A 6,754-nucleotide genomic window follows, 5' to 3' on the forward strand; every position below is an offset into this window, starting at 1 on the left:
CCTACCAGAATTCTCTCACCTTCTGGGTTGTCCATCCATGTGATTTGTTTATCTTATAAAATTAGTCCATCACATTCATGGTCAAACTGCAGTGTTAAGTCACAGCTGCATTTAGCCACTTACAGGAATGTAATTTTACAGGAAAGAAGGAAGGGAGGGGGAAAGATGTTAAGAAAGGAAGGTTCGAGAAAAGAAAGAGGGAGATGCGAGGAAAGAAAGAAGGAAGGACAGAGAGGAGGAGGGAATAATTCCAATTTTCTCCCGGGTTAATAAATATCAAATTCTTGTGTTCTAGTTTTCCAACTTGCTGTTTTTAACATTCAGACTTGAGTGAAGGGAAAGCATATGCTTGTATTTTGGATGTGGACTGTCTCTTTTTTCTGGGCACTGTCTCTTTAGTTTTCTCAGAAAAGATAAGAATGCCATATAGGGAAAAAAAAAAAAAAAAGTAAAAACAAAGGAAGAAACAGCAAGGAAAGGTAACAGGGAGAAAGAAAAAAAAAGAGGAAAAAAGGAAGAGTGAAAGAAAAGTAGAAAAGGAAGGAAAAGAAATGAGCAATGGAAAAGAAATGGGGAACAAAAAAGAGAAAGCTAGCTCTAAATGGGATTGTTTGAGGGCATTTTCTTGGGGCTTTTTTCTCTTTATATCTTATATCTTTACATCAAAATTGTTTCATAAGAACATACTGACAAGCCCCACAATAAAAGTTCTCATTAATCCTTTTCTCACATGCCCTTCTGCTGCTCAGCAAACATGTGTAAATATATGATCTTTTCTCTATCCCCAACCTGTAGGGTTCTGTTGAGAAGATTATTAGGAGCACCTTCCCACCAAACCATGGCAACATATTGAAGGTCCTTTTTCTTTTGGAACTCCCAAATTCCAACTTGAAACAGGATTATGATTATCCTAGATAGGTCATGTATATAAAGCACTTTGCAGACCTTAAAGAAATAGAATTGTCATTATTATTGTTTTTCATCTTTATACTTTATGGAGTTAAGATAAAAAATGGTTAGGTTTTTTTTGGAATAGGTAAAGGAGAATTTTTTGCCTCAATTGCTACTGAGCCTTAATCACTGAATGGGTGTGGCCTCAGTCAAACAGACATGTTGAAGACCTTAGTTTTAAAAGACCAAGGTCTCCCATTGCATCCAGGGTCATCTCCAGTCCCTCTGATCTTATCTGGCCACTGGACCTAGATATCTCTGGAGGAGAAAGTGAGTCAGGTGATCTTGCATAGCCCTCTTTCACTTCAGTCCAATTCACTTGCATGTCATGGTATTTCCTCCCTGATGTCATGGTCCTCTTTGAGAACAAAGAACAAACAATAACAACAATGCTGTTTAATGTTCAGGGGATTTATTATATAGGTAGATCAAATGACTGGTTTGTTGGGTTTTAAAAAATTGAATAAAGTACCATGTAGACTTCTGTGGACTGACTGGAAACACCTCCAGGAACTCTAGTAACTACTTTCTCTTTTTCCTTATTTCTTTTTCTTTTTACATTTTTCTTTTTTGTTCATTATTCCCTTTCTTCCTTTTTCTTTTTTCTTTGTTTTTATCACTTCTTTGTTTTCTTCCCTCTCTTTTTGTTTTTCCTTCCTTTTTTTTTTACTCCTTTCCTCCTTTCTTCTTTGTCTTTTCTTCCTTTTCTTCTCTCTTTTCTTCCCAAAAGGTATTTTTATTTATACTGAAAAGATGACAAGGATGATGGAGATGATATATATATGGGCATGAATATGCGTATCTATGTGGCAATATTGATTCCTAAGATATCTCCATTTCTAATTATATAACATGCATAATGGTATAGTAGTTAAACTGGCCTTGAAATCATGAAGACCTGAGTTCAAGTTTCACCTCTTGCATATACTGACTCTGGGCAGATATTTCAGTTTCAGTACTCCAGATAACTCATTAAGATTTCCCCAATAAGACCACATTTGGAGAATTCTATTTAATTCTGAGTACCACATTTTTAGAAAAATATTGATGACTTGGTCATTTTCTAGCTTATTAAGAAGGATAACCAAGATGATTGAGGAGACTGGAAATTCCAGAGAGGATTAGTTTAAGGAACTTGAGGATATCAGATTGGGGAATGAGAAAACTTGAGTAGAAAGTCATAGTTGTCTTTTGAGTTTTTGAAATACTTTCATGTGGCAGTGAAGTTAGCTTTATTCTGTTTGGCCTCAGAGTTTAAAACTAGGCATACTAGTTGGAAATTGCATAGAAATAAAGAAGAAAAAAAAAGAAAATTTCTTATTGGAACTGTCCCTAAGTAAAAGCAATTAATTGAAGTCATGAACCCTTATTGGAATGTCTTCATGTGAAAGATGGCAGACCATTTATTTGAAATGTCATAGAGACAATTCTTGAACAGATACAGATTAGATTCAAAGGCCCTGGAAGTTCCTTTGTGTGAGGAAGTGTGAGGTTCTAAGATTTTGGGGAATCACAGCAAAAATTCTCTGAATATTGCTTTAGTTCATTTGGAAATGAACTGACTTGGCCAACTAAGGATTGGATAGAACTTTCAAATTAACATTCTTATGTCAACAGCATTACAGAATCTGCTTGTTACACTAGGGACTGTTTTCACCTTTCTTTGTATCCTTAGAGCTTGGCATAGTACCTAGCATGTAGTACACATTTAATAAATGCTTGATGACTTGACTTATACCAAAAAGAGAAGGAAGGCTGAATCAGCAGTGGCAAGACAGCCTTTCATGAAAGAATGCCACATATGATTTGCAGCCAGTGGCCTTCAGACTTAATAGGACGACGAACAAAATTGAAGGTCAAGTCTCTGTAAAAATACCACATTTTCCCATAACATTCCAATAACAAAATTTGTAATACCCAAAGGTGTAGCAGCAGTAGCATAATTGTTGGGCCCAAAGAATGCAGGGAGAGAGAGGATTGAATTTACATACCTGCTGGGAGGTAGAAGGCAGCCACTAGCTCAAAGACTTAGAAATTGTCACCAATTCCTTTCTGTCCTTTGTCCCTTAAAGATTTACTTTGCCCTTCCTTAAAATCCAACTTAATGCTTCTCTGACTCATATGTAACCATTATCCCAGCAGCCTCAATGACACTGACCTTCCCTGGAGCCTTTCCCAAGAACTCAAAGAGGACACCACCACTAGTACTCCCTATGGCTAACCTACAAAACCGCCTTTGGCCTTTACTGCCCACACCCCACCCCCAGTCATCCCAGCTCCATGTTTCCATTGCCCAGGCTAAGTGGGAGAAATTTGATATTTTTGTACTCGAAATGAGTAGTCTTCTTAGGCTTAGGAGAATAAATTAAAACTGAGCTCAAGTAGGCTCAGCTGCAATGGATGGGCAAATTGATTTGCTTTACCATCTGGGAGATTAAATTCCACTGCCAAAAAATGGCACCAGCATAATTAGCTGTCAGTCAGGCTGCAAAGAAAGAGGCTAGGGAGGATAATTGAAACCTTTGCAGCTTCTCATTAGGTTCTACAGGAGCCTGATTTGCAAATTTCCACCTTTAGGTGGTTCTGTCTCTCAGAACCGTGACAGAAATTGTACTGGGGCTGCACAATGCATTCTTCTGAGGGAAAATAGGAATATTGTGCAAGGGTGGGATTAATTTTAAGTAACTTTCACTTAACTCAATGTGCTTGTAATATATTTGTCAACAGCCACTGACAGCTCCACCAGGATTTAATTATGGACAAATCCAAACAACTGGAAGAAACGAATGCCCCATGTCTGAGATACATTTCACCCCCATTGCTTCCTCATCCAAATCCCCACACACTTCACACCCCACACAGTGAAGCTTGCCCCCACCTCCTACATTTTACACATAGACACACACACACACACACACACACACACACACACACACACCACCACCACCACCACCAGCAGCAGCAGCAGCAGCAGCAGCAGCTTAGCTGGAAATTCTGGAAAACAGGCTACCCCAGACATACACTTCCTCTGGGTAGCTCAACAGAGAAGCCAGGATGGCCAATTTCTCTGTGCCAGACTAAATGCAATGAGTTTTGAATTGGAGGAAGTTGATGGATTTGCACTCTAGCCCCGAACTGTCCCAAGAAAGGAAGTTTTGTCAGCCACATTGATATGGCCAGTCCTAGTTAAAGACATGAAATGGAAAAGCTGTTCTTGGGCCCTGACCTACTTTCCACCAACTTCACACTTCCTACTCAGAGACAATGTGATAGTGTAGATGGATTTCTGGTTCAAAAAGATAGGGGTTCCAGAACTGCCCCTGAAATATCCTAGTTGTGGGAAAGTGTCACAGCTTTTCAGTATTTTAGGTGACTTTTAGATTACTAGTAACAGAGAAGGTGCCAATTTGCATTGGTAGAGAGAATTAGCTCATCTGGGAGGTCCTCATATCAGACCCTAAATTTCTAGGCCCATTCTTCCTGCCTTTTCTTATCCTAAACTCAGAAGGCCAGAGCAATCTGACTTATTTTATTGAGACAATAGCAATTGATATTGATTGTGTGTCCTTACCTAGCAATTGTACTTCTAAATAAGATTCTTATAATCATAAAATCCTTTTTCTTAGAGCTGGACAAAGTGCCAAATAGTCTGATCTCTCATGCCAGATGGGAATCCTGTCTACCTGTTCTTGACATAGAGTTATCCAGATTCTGTTTAAATGTTTCCAACACTAGGAAGCTCATGATCTGGCCTTTTCTTTTATTGAAAAGCACCAATTGTCAGAAAGCTCTTCCTTACAGTGAGTACGATGAAACATCATTTCATGGAATGTCTACTCTTTATTCTAGTTCGTCTGATATCTAGGAATAAATCTTTACTAAAGATAACAGTTCTGGAGGCCACCAAAATAAATAGTAAAAATACTTTTAGGCAAAATTGATATCCAACTTCCTCAAATAATCCTTTCTTCTCTATAGGCAAGGCCAATCTTGAGCATAAACAATTTAGCCAGTTTCAGTATTTATTAAAGATTCCTAGTGTAAGCAAGACCTTATGCTAGGCACTAGGGATACAAAGACAGATTTTTTTTGAAGTTACCATCAAATGACTATTTTTATACAATGCTTTCATTTATAAGCTCAAACATGATTAATCATATAAAATTCTTTGTCAATTTGCCTAATCAGAATAATAAACAATATCTTTGTAAATGCTACTTAAATGGAATTTATTTCTTTATAATAGATATTTGTTTATAACTTTATTCAATTGACTGAAAACTTGATTTTTTTTTCAACCTACAATTTCTTTCAGCTTCCTAATGGTATTCCAAAATAGGGGGTAGATATAAGATTTCTTTAAGGTAACCAGAAATTTATATCAATTAGTTATGTCATTGATCATGAGCAACATTAATATTTCATTACCTTAAGCAATTCTTTTTTTAAACCATGTAGGTTATAAACCTATCTGTCTAAGATTGGTGATCAGAGTTTTCATACAAAGGAATTCCTCCCATTCATGAAATCACAGGTCCAAATTCAAAACTTATCCCCATCTCACATCTCAATTAACATTTATTCAGCTCTTTATACTTTACAAAGTGTTTTCTTTACAGCAATACTTAGAATATGTAATACAAATATTATCCCCATAGATAAGTAATCTGAATCTCAGAGAATTAAATGACCCCTGCTATTGTTGTTCAGTCATTTTCAGTCATATCCAATGTGACCTCATTGGCAAAGATATTATAATAGTTTATCATTTCCTTCTCCAGTTCATTTTAAAAATGAGAAAACTGAGACAAATAGGGTTATGTGACTTGTCCAGGATCACACAGCTAATAAATATCTGAAGCCAGATTTGAACTGGAAGATCAGTTCTTTCTGATGACTCCCAGCCTGGCATTCTTATGTACTGCATAACCTAAAGACCTCTAAAGTAGTCTCTGCAGGGATGACTAAATATAGCGTTTCCTCTATTAAATTCTTTTTATCATGGGTATTGTGTAAATATTTTCAGATTATTAAAAAAACAAATACCCCATATGTTGGGGGGGGGGCGGTTTCCATTTATACATATTCAATTTTGAATATACTCCTCCCCTTTTTCTACCCAGCAAATAACAATGATTATTTTTAAAAACTAGTAAATCCAGTTAAGCAAACCAACACATGGGCCTTGTCTGATAGCATATGCAGCATCCTAAATCCATAGTCCCCAATATCCTCAACAAAAAGAGGAGCTCCATTTTTTTCATCTCTTTTTCAGAGTCAAGCTTGATCATTATAATTATACATTATTTTGTTATAATTATGCCACATTATTTTCTTCATTCTACTTAATCCATTATGTCTCAATTGTAAATTCCACGTTTCTCTGAATTCCCCATAGTAATTGTGTCATAGCACAATGATATTTTATTAGGTTCAGTTTCTAAAATATATTTATCCATTTCCCCATAAAGATAGACTTGTCAGAGGTCCTGCTCTTAAGGAACTTACAATCTAATGGGGAGAAAGACATTTATACAAAAATGATAATTGGGACAATGAGATAAGTGCAAAAGGAGAAGTCCAGGAAAAATGCTAAATTGAGCAGAAAACTATCACTTTTAGTCAGAGGATAATGGAAGGATTCCTAGAGGAGTTGTCATCTTAAACAGGGAAGGAAATGAAGTATTCAACAAATAACGATGGAAGTAGAGTCCATGCTAAGCATGGAATATGATGTGAGCAAAGATTCACATCAAAATAGAAAGATGAAGATGGGACTAGAAGGTAATACAGTTTGTGAAGA

Source organism: Antechinus flavipes, chromosome 2, assembly GCF_016432865.1.
Source record: "Antechinus flavipes isolate AdamAnt ecotype Samford, QLD, Australia chromosome 2, AdamAnt_v2, whole genome shotgun sequence".
Lineage (NCBI taxonomy): Eukaryota > Metazoa > Chordata > Mammalia > Dasyuromorphia > Dasyuridae > Antechinus > Antechinus flavipes.